The 13974-nt window shown below is 36.1% G+C and overlaps 1 pseudogene; it reads left to right on the forward strand.

Annotated features, from left to right (window-relative positions):
* The first annotated feature begins 4760 nt into the window (after window positions 1–4760).
* Window positions 4761–13974, forward strand: part of LOC119817283 — a 49128-nt pseudogene continuing 39914 nt past the window's right edge.

The raw sequence follows: 13974 nt of genomic DNA on the forward strand, positions 1-13974 counted from the left end.
GCGTTCGAAGACTGAAGTGAAGTAAGAAGTGGATGTTTTGTTGGCTGAGCAAATACATAAGGTATCCTCACTAACACTGTACTATTTCTGAGAAATTTGCTGTGAAGCGTAAGTAGTTTTTCTAGATTAATTTTGAACTTCAGTCCTGAGCTAATGTAAGGATATGTGCTTTCCAGCTCTTTCCCATTTGTGGACTGATTGACGTAAGTACTTCTTTTACCCAAATACAATGTGTAATGTGATGGATTTTGATCTATTAGTCAATCAAAAGAAGAAAAAAATTAAATTCCTCTGTCAATTGTCATTAAAATGAAATTCAGAGAGATGGTAAAAGTGTTTGTTGTAACAATCAGGTTATGGACACAAATACAATTGAAAATGGTTACCTTTGGATCAGTATTCCTAGAAAAGCATCAATTAAGATCAATCATCTAGATGCCATGCTAAAAATAACTCAGATCAAGTAACTTGGAGGATAATGCACCTACAGAGATTTTGAAGTAAGATTACTTGACTTCTGAGCCTGTGGCAATAGAATAATTAGGGAATGAAAACTTTTACTAGTCTCTGTTGTCTTGTAATCTCTGTTGGCTTTTATTAATTGCATTTTGAATATGTAATCAGACAGCTATATATTCCCAAAAGAAGTGTCTAGCTGCACAAATAAAAATGGAGCAGAGAAATGAGATTCTGGAGTTATTGTGCCCACGCACTGAATGAAGCACTTATTTCTGGCTCTTTCTCACAGCCACCATAGGGAACAAAGGATGCTGAGGGTGAGTAGGTACCTAAGTCTGCCACCTATAATTCTATCTGACCCCAGTCATTAAATATTGTTATATCTAGCCATTAAATGTAGAGAGATGTAAGCTGAAGAGTATGCTAAATATATATCCTAATGATCTTTAGATTGAATTGATGACATAGGGAAATTAGACTGATGATGCTAAACTCTGCTCAGCTGAGTGACTGTTCTATAAGACTTCAGACACCCATTAGGTAGTGTGAGTGGATCCATCTTTTCTTCATGAAAGTGTACCTGAGCATTTTCTTTATGTATAAATAGAGGATTATTATTAAGTGTCAGTTCCCATGGAACACTGTAGCTTGAGCTTTATTCTAACTTTTGATACTGATAAATATAATTTTGTCATTTTGCTACATACATCATTTTCAGACCATAAAGAAATATAATCAAACTGGTACAGAATTTTCAAACAAAACTTAGGTCAGTATCTTCTGTATCTTCTATTTATATGTTATACAAGTATTTTCTGTCTTTCATCTATGAATCTAAATATTTTTCTTTTTTACTTATTAACAGTTATCATATCTTATTACTATAGGTAAATATCACAATCAGCATTATGCCTTTGCATTTTTTAATAATTTTGGTTGTGTTCTTAGCCTTTAACATCTCAGCCATCTCTCCATCTCACCTTGCCTTTTTAAAATTTCAACAACTACAAAAAATTAGAGTTCATCTAATGTTCTTAAGATAAGAGTAAATTTTTCATAAATTTCTTGTACAATGGGAGAGAGAACCTAAGAATTAAGGAATATATTCATTGCCAGTTCATAAATAAGCAATTTATTAACAAAATGTGACTTGAATTACATTAATGTTAATCAATTTTTCATTGAAAACATTAAATTTGTGTTCTATTAGATATTAAAATACTAGTCAATGTAATTACTAGCAGAAATGCTGGGCTCTCATTCAGTACCAAAACATACTTGAATACACACATTTTTATCTACTCAGATCCTATCTATCTCCATATTAGGCATACATAATTGAAATAAAATCTCATCACAAATTGAGCTTACAAGATTACACATAATTTGACATAGTAAAATTCTATATGGACATTCATTTTTACAGTCTCATCTACATAGCTAAGTATTTGTTTCCACTCAATACATCATCTGGCTTATCTTCGGTAATTCTTATGTTTTCTCTCTCCATCTTCTCCATATGCATCACATGGTGTTTCTTAATGTAGTCTATTTAGGTCTCCAATGCAGCCTCAACTAAAAGCACAATAAATGCTGCTACTGAGAATGTAACTGTTCAAAACTTCATTTCTGCAAAGATTCACTTATTACAGAAGATCAGTAAAGAAAAGGCAGAGTGCTCCAGAATTAGCTGAAAGTGACTCAAGTCTTGTTGTTGAGAGAGAACATGCTCCACATCATTTGACTCTCTTCCCTATTTTCCCACATTCTCCTTTCGGGGTTGTCTTTAGCCCTAGATGAATAAAGTATTTAAAATACTATTTTTCTGCTGTGAAAGATCCTTTCTTTGGGACATGGTGCCCCTGTTCTGTGCTTCTTGCCTGAATAAGTAGCGCTTGGTCTTTCCATTTTATCCTCATTATCTGGATGAAACATCAGAGAACGTGTGGAACTACATAAAATTTTCTTTATTTTCATTTTTCATGCACTTGTGTATTTGGTGATCAACTTGGATTTCTCATAATTGTCACTAGGGCAATCCTTTGGAAAAACTGTTGGTAATTGTTCAGATTCTGTGTTGGTTATAGGAAACATATAAATTTCCTGAACTTAGATGCTAATTGTATGCTGTAAGCATGTATGACTAAATTAAGCATATCTTAATACTTTAATCAGTTTCATAATGCCAGTCATTATGACTAACAGTCTTTTTCTCCTTTTCTTTTCTTTTCTTTTCTTTTCTTTTTTTTTTATTGGTTTTTCAAGACAGGGTTTCTCTGTAGGTTTGGAGCCTATCCTGGAGCTAGCTCTTCTAGACCAGGCTGGAATCGAGATCGCAGAGTGTGCCACCACTGCCCAGCTGGTTTTACAGTTTCTTTAGCAACTAGTTTTATTTTTCTATAGGTAGAGATAAATATACTTTTAGTTACTTTAAATTGTATGATAGTAATTTCTCTGATTTTATGTCAGAGAAGAAATGTGCTCAAATATGTCATTTGAAAGCACTACATTAAACATGAAAGACAAAATATCAAAATTAGATATAATATGTAATTAATGATTGAAAGACAAGCTTTCATTCACTATAAATGGAGAAATCAAAATATTCCAGTAGAGTTTTTTTATTTGTTTGTTTGTTTGTTTTTTGTTTTTTTTCTCATGGTTTATTTTTTTATATTTAAAAATTTCCATCTCCTCCCTTCCTCCTCCCAGTTTCCTCTCCTCCTCCTCCCCCTTCCCTCCCCTCCTCCCCCTTCCCTCCCCTCCCCTCCACCCATACCTCCCCTCCCTCCCTCTCAAGGCCAAGGAGCCATCAGGGTTCCCTACTCTATGCTAAGACCAAGGTCCTCCCAACTCCCCCCAGGTCCAGGAAGGTGATCGACCAAGCTGAGAAGGCTCCCACAGAGCCCGTCCATGCAGAGGAATCAGAGCCCAGCGCCATTGTCCTTTGCTTCTCAGTCATCCCCTGCTGTTGGCCACATTCAGAGAGATGGGTTTGGTCGCATGATCCATCAGTCCCATTCCAACTGGAGTTGGTTATCTCCCATTAGTTCTGTCACACCGTCTCCATGAGTGAACGCACCCCTCACGTTCCTGACTTTCTTTCTCGTGTTCTCTCTCCTTCTGCTCCTCATCAGGACCTTGGGAGCTCAGTCCGGTGCTCCAATGTGGGGCTCTGTCATTTTCTTCATCTATCGTCAGGTGGAGGTTCTATGGTGATATGCAAGAAATTCATCAGTATGGCTATAGGAACTGGCCTTTTCAGGCTCCCTCTCCTCAGCTGCCCAAGGAACTAACTGGGGGCGTCTCCCTGGAAACCTGGGAACCCCTCTAGGGTCAAGTCTCTTGACAACCCTCAGGTGGCTCCTTAAATTAAGATATATGCTTCCCTGCTCCCATATCCACCCTTCCTGTATCCCAAGCATCCCATTCCTCCGAGCTCCCCCCATTCTCCCCTTCACACTTTTCTCTCCCCATCTTCCCTTGGCCCAGTCTTTCCCAACCCTCAAGTTCCCAATTTTGCCTGGCGATCGTGTCTACTTCCAATATCCAGGAGGATTACTATATCTTTTTTTTGGGAGTTCACCTTCTTATTATCTTCTCAAGGATGCACACTTGTGCAACCACTTTGGAAAGCAGTGTGGCGGTTTCTCAGGAAATTCAGGATCAACCTACCCCAGGACCCAGCAATTCCACTATTGGGAATCTACCCAAGAGATGCCCAATCATACTACAAAAGCATATGCTCATCTATGTTCATAGCAGCATTATTTGTAATAGCCAGATCCTGGAAACAACCTAGATGCCCTTCAGTGGAAGAATGGATGAAGAAACTGTGGAATATATACATGCTAGAATACTACTCAGCGGTAAAAAACAATGACATCTTGAATTTTGTAGGCAAATGGATGGAAATAGAAAACACTATTCTGAGTGATGTAACCCAGACCCAAAAAGATGAACATGGGATGTACTCACTCATAATCGGTTTCTAGCCATAATTAAGGGACATCGAGCCTATAAATTTGGGATCCAGTAGAGTTTTTAAAATAGAAAATTGAACCTTTGTCTTTCAATCAGAGAAATTACTATCATACAATTTAAAGGATGCATTGGTTATTCAGTTGTTCAGGGTGGGTACCATAGTAGTCAGAGTAGGTTCACAATGGTTATCTCTCACAGTTGCTGGTATGGTTCAAAAGCCATAGTTTTTCAGTCCTAGAGGTTGGATTTCAGCACATGGAGCACAGAACACTTCTAGACAGTCACTGCTCCCTGGCCCATGAAGAGAACTTAGAAATATGGGTTCTGATCTCATAGAAGATATCTTCAGAGGCAGCAGCATCAGCAGCAGCAGCAGCATCAGCAGCAGCAGCAGCAGGGCAAATCAGCTTTTCAGCAAAAGAAAGGGTAAGATCTTTCTTCTACTACAGTCTTTTTAGCTTAGTGCTACTGAAAGTTACCACCCACAATTGGGTAGCCTTTCCATATCAGGAAAATTAGGACATTTCTAAGATGTGGCTACCTAATTTGTGGTCCCAATTTGTAGAAAGTTGAAATAAATACCAATCGTAATAATGCTCATGTGTTAGATGCTAGGTGATATTCATGGATAATTTAGAAAACAGTCAAGTTTACATCATAAACTTAAAGTAACGTAATACAACCCTAACTATGGGACCTGATGGATCCCTTTCTTTAGGACTGTTATTTCTAAATGTCTTTTAAAAAGATAAAAGAACGTAAAGTGGCATTCATTTTTCAATATATGGTCAATATATACATCACTAAGAAAGGCAATCAGTGTTCCAACACCCTACTCCTAGCAGTTTGGAGTATAATTCTGACTTTTGTCATCTTGGCAGGTTACTAACTGCTGTGAGATGGCCAGCGAGTGATACTGTCTTTTTTTTTTTTTATGAATTGCTTCCTTAGAGATGTGCTTCTGATATGGATTATTCCCTGAGCCTAGGGACTTAGATGGTAATGATAACCCATTTATGGCAGAACGCTCAGTGTCTAAGTCTCATAGTCTCATCACTATGATCCATTATTCATCTCTGCTGTGACTGGCTGGGCTGCAAAAATAGCTGCACGAGGCAGATTTGCACTCGTATGTGCTTTATCTCCTTTATTTTCTTTTTTCTTTTTTTTTTTCGAGGCAGGGTTTCCCTGTAGTTTCTAGAGCCTGTCCTGGAACTAGCTCTTGTAGACCAGGCTGGCCTCGAACTCAGAGATCCACCTGCCTCTGCCTCCAGAGTGCTGGGATTAAAGGTGTGCGCCACCACCGCCCGGCTTCTCCTTTATTTTCCTTTGCTTGTGCCTCTCTCTCTCTGTCTCTCTCTCTCTCTCTCTCTCTCTCTCTCTCTCTCTCTCTCTCTCTCTCTCTCTCTCTCTGTGTGTGTGTGTGTGTGTGTGTGTGTGTGTGTGTGTGTATACAGATGCATATCTGTGTTCATATACGTGATAGCATGAGTTAGATACTGGATATCTTTCCTCTGTCATAGTCCACTTTTACTTTTTGAGATGCAATTTGTTCCTCAAATCAAAGCAGTGTTTGGACTGTGTACAGTAGAAGGGACAACTGGAGCAGGAAACCGACCAATCACCGAGTACCCTGACTCTGAACCCAGAGTCAGAGAAAGAAAACACCCTGTATTTGAGACCTGGGCCAGGGAAAGAAACATCTTTATCCTTGAACTGACATGTGTCCTGGCTCTGAAACGAGTGTCAAAGAAACACACTGTGTCACTAGACTTAGAGCCAGTGAAAGAAATATTCCCTCCACCCCTTTAGTTAAGAGCTGCCATTAAGTGGCAGAGGCAGTCACTCTCTTAGACTCCTCCTTCCCAAATAAATTTCTTTCTCAAATGAGTATTGAGTGACAACCTTCATTCATGGGACAGAGCACAAGAACCTGGCTGGGACATCCCTAAGGGGATTGAGCTTAAAACCCTTGCTGAGTTGCTCCCTATAGGGCCTCAGCAAGGTAGAGCAGAACAGAAGAACCTTGCTAGGATGCTCTTTAAGGGGGCTGAGCAAGGCCAACAGGTTTCAACAACGTTTTGCCAGAGCCCGAGGAGATTGTTATACTCCTGCTTTCTATGGAGGGGCTTCCCTTAGCAGAGTATTAGAAGAAGAAACATCTTGTGCTAGAGAAGAAGCAGATAGCTCTGCTAGGATGTTCCTGTAAGGGAACAGAGTAGAACTCAGCTGAAGTGGCTCTCCAGGAGAGCCCCATGTCCCCATATGCTGCAGGAAGATCATCCATCAACGCACCGCAGCTTCAGGTATCCTGGCTTCCCGATAGTCAGGACACTTTTCCCCCAGGTTTGAGCTGTCCCATTACAGCTCCAGCCTCCAGAGCTGTTCTATTGCAGCTCTAGATAGCCTGGCTTCCCAATAATCTGGGCAACTCTCTTCCAGGCTGAGGCTGTCCCATTGCAGCTCCAGCTCTAGAGCTGTCCCATAGTGGCTCTACCAGTACCCCCAAGAGCTGTCCTACTGCAGTTTGACTCTGCAGAACTGTCCTATCGGGACTACCGATCCATAGCTGCCCTATTGCGACTCTAAGTGTATTCTGTCTTCCCAATAAATCAGGATATTTCAATACCACTACTGTACCACATTCCCCTACCGACTGGACTATGATAACATACCAGTGAACTTAAAGAATCTTCCAGCTATGTTCTTTGTAAGGAAGGTGTTACAGGATCATTCTGCAATTACCAGATTTATGCATGTTTCTGGGGATCAGAACCCATTTCTTCATGCAAGTAGGCCCTTTATCTTTACAATCTAAGCTCTTTTCTCGGCTTTCTTTTCTCCTCCATTTTCAATACTTATTCAGATTAATATTGATTCTTAATGACTAGAAGAAGAGAGAATTCAGAGGTTACAACATCAAAATAAAAATTGCCTGTATGTTTTCAGATGAGAAAAAAATTCATATTTTAAATCAGTTTTCATTGATACCAATATTTATGCTAAAGAAATCTATTCATATTTTTATTTTCATTGATTTTATTTTAAATCTAAGAGACACAAACTTTAAAACTACAGATGAAAAACAGTTTTACCCTAGATTATAGCACACACTCTCTCTCTTTGTATGTGTGTGTGTGTGTGTATTTGTATGTGTAATATTTTACATTAATTATCAGCAGCTTGTAATGATTTAACCTATCATCATTTTGGAAAAATAATGATTAGTGATAACCTTTATTACCTCCTTTAATCTTGGAGGTATCTTATGTTGTGAACCAATGTCTGATGTTCTTCATGATGAACAATTCTGACCAGTTATACCTCTGATTTCCATTGGATAAGGTATGAATAGACAAGGTGTGGATATTTTCTAATTGAGTTAAAAAATTCTATAGATAAACATTAGAATATAAATCTGCAATAGAGTCAATGTCACAATCAAATGCAGATTTAATTAAGGACAGTCTGTAAGAATGTAGCTACACCCTGAGCAGTAAGAACAACTTGAGGGAAAGGAGCCTTGTATAACATTAGTGAGTATATTTCAACATTCGTTGTACAAAAGCCATATAAGAATGATGAAAAATACACAGATGATATGATCATCACTCAAAAACCCTGAAGATGATTTCTACCATTAGAAGACAGCTTTCATATAATAATTATAATCCAAAATTTAAAGTCTTTAGTAAAGCTTTAAAGTAAAATTAGAGCAAATGGTATCATGATATGAAATTATAAGGTATTCTGTTATACAAAAAGTGAAAAGAAACCAATATGTGAAGCTTAACAGAATTAGGAATAAATCACATTAAAAAGAGAACTTTTAGTCATCATGAGATAAAGTATTCTGTCTCTCAATACACATACAATTTAACAAAATGAAAATATGCAAATTAGAGGCTATATATTTATATGGAGGAAGGTAAAGTTTTAAAATATAATCAAGTTGAAATATTATGAAATGAGTTCTGCAACAATATTTTAGGGTAATAGCATAGATGTCAGTTAAGCAATTTGCAAATCGTATATTTCCCTGCTGTGTTTGCAAGATTACCTTGTGAATCACTGGGATCCATAATTCTAAAGGCATTTGATTTACATTAGCCTGAAAAGCAAGGCCAAAAAGGACATTGCAGATAAGACAAACAACATGATGATGTAGTAGCTGCAAACCAATAAAAACAAATAAATAAGTCTCTTCTTCCAAAAGGCTAGAGCTGACACTTTCCTTTCATAGTCAATAATTCTTTGTGAATATATAGAGTGTTTACACAGATTGCATTGGAATATCGGTTCTACTGAGCTTTATCTATTTCTTTTATTTACAAAATGTTATTTGAGGATAAAGATAGTAAGAGCATGCTTCTTCATCTGTGATGTTTCTACAATCGTCATTTTCTTACCTATATTTTATGCCACACTTCTTCACTCATTTTTTCATGTAGACTTTTATTCATCTTATTCTTAAATTCATCTACTGCTTTATTGTTTGTGTTATGATTTCCTGCTTCTTTCCTGCATATGCGCAAATTCCCTATGAAGAAAAACATGATGAATATTTAGGAACTGTCTTCATACATGCCAAAATTTTTTCTAAGTGTTCTTACATATATCAATTCATTCATACTAAAAGTAAGCCCAGATGATTGGTCTTCCTTCAAAACCAAAAACTATTTAGTAAATAAACAGTTTCTCAAGGTCAATTTCTTCTAATTAATGTTTCTAAATGTAAAATCTAGTAAGTTTGGTGGCTTTTGATTGTGAACCACGTTTGGAATACTTTCTTTTTATTCAGAATGTTTAGGATTTTGCCATAAATGTGGTCTCTATGCATCATGATTACGCATTATACTTATACTCTCCAAGGTCACAGCTAAATAAATATGAAGAGATAGGTACTGCAACTTGATACACACTCTCTCTGTCTCTTTCTTTCTTTCTTTCTTTCTTTCTTTCTTTCTTTCTTTCTTTCTTTCTTTCTCTCTCTCTCTCTCTCTCTCTGTGAGCATTTAGAAAGGTATTCATAACGTTTCTGTAAAACTACTACAGAGATTATGTATACATGAAGGAAGACTGATGCATGTTCAGGAGGAGGCTTAAGTCAAGACATTGTGTTTATAAATTCCTCAGCAACAAGAGAACCCTGGGTCGATATATAGATATTGATTTTGTATGTTTGAGTTCGCCATTACTATTTAGCATCACTGTTTTGACCTTATTGGACCTCAGCAATATTGTTATTATTTCTGAGACTCAGAAGGTAATATACACTACACATAAGAGAATGCTTACAATTATCGTTAGGTTTTTCTCATGGATTTGACCTTATTTTTATTTCCATAAAAATTCTAATATTATTAATTTTTTTGTTGTTTGTTGTCATTTTTCTTCATTTTTTGACTATCTTCCCTTGGCATTTATTGCAAATTGCTTGATGTATGTTTAGTAGAACCCTAAATGTGCACATTATTTTTATTATGCACTTTTAATTTTTCAGACATAAAACGTATTTTGATAATATTCTTTTTCTTTACCCAAGACTTCTCAGTTCCTCCTCACTTCCTTCCCCACCAAGTGTTTGTTCTTTCTCACTTTGAAAAATAAATAAAATAAAAACCAACAAAGAAGGGCAAATTGCTTACATCATTGGACATGGAGAAATTCGTTGAGTTAGTTCCAAATTAGAACCTTCATCCTACTGACTAGCATTTAAAGGTGCTATATACATCCTACTACAAGGGAAAAGTTATGATAAATCTCACTCAACTATGAACCAGGTGGTCAAAAGTAGTGGCTACCTATAAGATACCCTGATACAGTAGTGGCATAAATGTTAAAGAAATAATCAACTACTTTTTAATTTCACCTAAGTCATGCTACATGACACCATATCTGACACTGTTAATTTGGTCAAGAATATGAAGCCGGGCGGTGGTGGCGCACGCCTTTAATCCCAGCACTCGGGAGGCAGAGGCAGGCGGATCTCTGTGAGTTCGAGGCCAGCCTGGTCTACAAGAGCTAGTTCTAGGACAGGCTCTAAAAAAAGCTTCAGAGAAACCCTGTCTCGAAAAACCAAAAAAAAAAAAAAAAAAAAAAAAAAAAAAAAAAAAAAAAAAAAGAAAAAAAAAAAGAAAAGAATATGAGACTACATAGATCATGGTCCCTAGGAGAAAGTTATAACTCTTATTTGCCTAGATGAACATAGCAATTAAGCGACTCCTAGTTAAATAATACTATATCCATCAATGCATTGCTTAAACACCATAAAGGAAGTTTTTTTTTTCTTAGAGTAGGTGATAATTAACAGTGAGATGCCAAGTAAATATTATACATAGACTATAAGACCATGTAGCACATTTCCCAAATGGAAGGCCTTTAGCAAATTCCTACCATCAAATCTAATATTTCTGTGGGGGAAAAAAATGAAGCAGAAAAATTGTGAGATCTAGAGCTGGTAAAGGATTCCAGAAAGACAGCATTTTCTAAACTCAGAACTAATGGAAAGATGAATTCACAAAGACTCTAACATCATTTTCAAGATCTTCGTAAGATTAATCAGACTAAATTCAAACAGAAAAGAAGCAAAGTGTGCTCAAATTCTCTTCACCAAGAAGATAGTTACAATTAATACCTACTGTGAGAGAGGAAATCAGTTTTCTTTAATGGAGTGACACCAGGCATATTACCAGGCTCCAGGGATTCCTTCATGATCAATATCTGGCTAAGAGAGAACAGACTCTGTGTTTTGTGTGTGCTTATCTTTTTGGTACAAATAATTTCATCATCATTCATCTGGTTGATAGGCCTTAAATTTCTATTCTTATACAAAGACTATGAAATAAACTCTATTATCTTTATAATCATTAGAATATGGATTCATGAATGGGCAATTTCTACATCAATCTAGAAGTCATTTCTACAAAGAAACTGCATCTGTTAAAGAGTTAGCTAACGTGGTTGTGACAATACAGTCTACAAAGATCTCTTGTCTTTACATCCATTTTCACCATGAGCAGAAATAAAATAGAGTGCAAAAAGTTTCAAATATATTCTTTCAGTGTCACATACATCATTTATTTCTTACTCTGTTCTCATATTTGTCTACACTGAATGTGCATTCTTATGTCTTCCTTATCTTTCTTTCGAGGAAAATCTTACAAGATAACCCCATATCATTTGAATACCTTTCTCATTTAATACTTTATCTCACATAGACTTAACATGTAACTTTTCATAAAGATAAGAGTTTTACTTATAAGAAACATGATGACCATGAACTTGAAGACTTGTAATGTTCTCATTCATGGTTTCCATCTTCCCATAGCAGGGAAGCTGATGAGACATAGTTGCAGTCCTTACCTTAGCACGATTAGTCATTTTAGTTCTTATTCATTTTTCTGAATACTACACTTCTCCAACAAAGAATAATATTCTACTTAATAGTTTAATAAGAGCAATATTTTATTTTCAGAAGTATGTATTATAATTAAAGTAGCTTTGTTTTTCTACTACATGTGATGTGATCATAATATAAAAGATACAATGCTTTAACATTCCCTTCATACTTCTCTTTGTAATTCAGCTATAGCTACTATTCATCCATGTTTATTTTTATTGCATACTGTGGAATGTTATGCTTATCCCAGAAACAACACAGAGCAAGCATATTCCAAAAATAAGTTTCTAATTTTATACTACTATTTTGAAGAAACTCTCAGAAGCTGGCTAGTCAGTTATGAGTATAAACACACTCATACACAAGCAGACAAACTAAAACATATGTGAAGTTTGACAATATACTTACAAGAGTCACATTACAAAACTTCTTGTTTTATAAGATATAGGCAAAAAAGATATTGTACTTTAGCACTACAATGTGGATACAGAATAACTCCATTAGAATAAAATAAAAAGACTATTGAGGGAATAAGAGAGTGACTGATTTTAATTAATCCTATATTGTCGAAGACAGTAGTTTCAGACTTGGCCTTAACATGAGTGACTTCATTTTATAAATAACATTTTCTCCACCCACGCTAAGAAACAAATGCTAAGACAAAATGACTGCCAATATTACATAGTATTTTGGTCTGAGTCATGCAGCACAAAATAGGTAACATATTTATGCATATAGATCTATCAAAGTTAATCAAGGACCCATTGATACATAAACTGACAAAAACTATATCAGAAAATTCAGCCCTTTGAAGTTATTGGAGATCCAACAACAATTAAGGATGCTACTTCTTACCCCTTGCCTGTATCAGATATTAGATTATATCTATGTCAGAGAAGGAGTTTCCTCCTTGCTTTATTCTGTACTGCAATAGGCCCAAAGCAGATTCTTTATTAACTAGTGGTATTTACAGCATACAGAGGTGAGTCACACGTATATGTGTGCATGTGTGTGTTTGTGTGTGTGTGTTTTGTGAGAACTATAATATGTATTCTAGGATTAATATTAGAAATTATGTTGGCAAGAAAATAATGTGTTTACAAAGCTCAGCACTTATCAACTGAAATCAGTGAACTTTATGAATAAGATATTGCAGAACCTCTGTATTCTACCTCTCTTTTGAAAATTCAGTTAAACTAAGGAAGTTTTTGCATTGTCTGACATAGTTAACCCTCAATAGTTCTTTACTCCAATTCAATATCTGTGTGATCTAGATCCTGAAAAACAGATTTTTACTAATTTTAAACAACATTCCAAAGAAAAGCAAATTATAAAGCTTTTCAGATGTGTAGAGTAAATATAATAATAAATCATTACTGTTGGATTGAATATATTTGTAACTCTTATTACACATGTAGGTTAATACTGATAAATTTAAGTAATTTCATTGAAATGGTATCTTAATGTATTCTTAGCAAGAACAATAGTGAAATCATTAAAGTCCTTTCTTACATAAAGTCATGAGAATGATAACTTACGTCAGATAAAAAAAGGGGGAAGAAGACATAAAGACTGCTTTTCTAAAGGTACAAAAATAACTTTTTTGCCCGGTGATCGTGTCTACTTCCAATATCCAGGAGGATTACTATATGTTTTGCTTTGGGTTCACCTTCTTATTATCTTCTTAAGGATCCTGAATTATAGGTTCATTGTCCTTTAATTATGGCTAGAAACCAATTATGAGTGAGTACATCCCATGTTCATCTTTTTGGGTCTGGGTTACCTCACTCAGAATAGTGTTTTTTATTTCCATCCATTTGCATGCAAAATTCAAGATGTCATTGTTTTTTACTGCTGAGTAGTATTCTAACATGTATATATTCCACAGTTTCTTCATCCATTCTTCCACTAAAGGGCATCTAGGTGGTTTCCAGGATCTGGCTATTACAAATAATGCTGCTATGAACATAGATGAGCAAATGCTTTTGTAGTATGATTGGGCATCTCTTGGGTAAATTCCCAAGAGTGGAATTACTGGGTCCTGGGGTAGGTTGATCCCGAATTTCCTGAGAAACCGCCACACTGCTTTCCAAAGTGGTTGCACAAGTGTGCATTCCCACCAGCAATGG

Source organism: Arvicola amphibius, chromosome 6 (genome assembly GCF_903992535.2).
Source record: "Arvicola amphibius chromosome 6, mArvAmp1.2, whole genome shotgun sequence".
Classification (NCBI taxonomy): Eukaryota; Metazoa; Chordata; class Mammalia; order Rodentia; family Cricetidae; genus Arvicola; species Arvicola amphibius.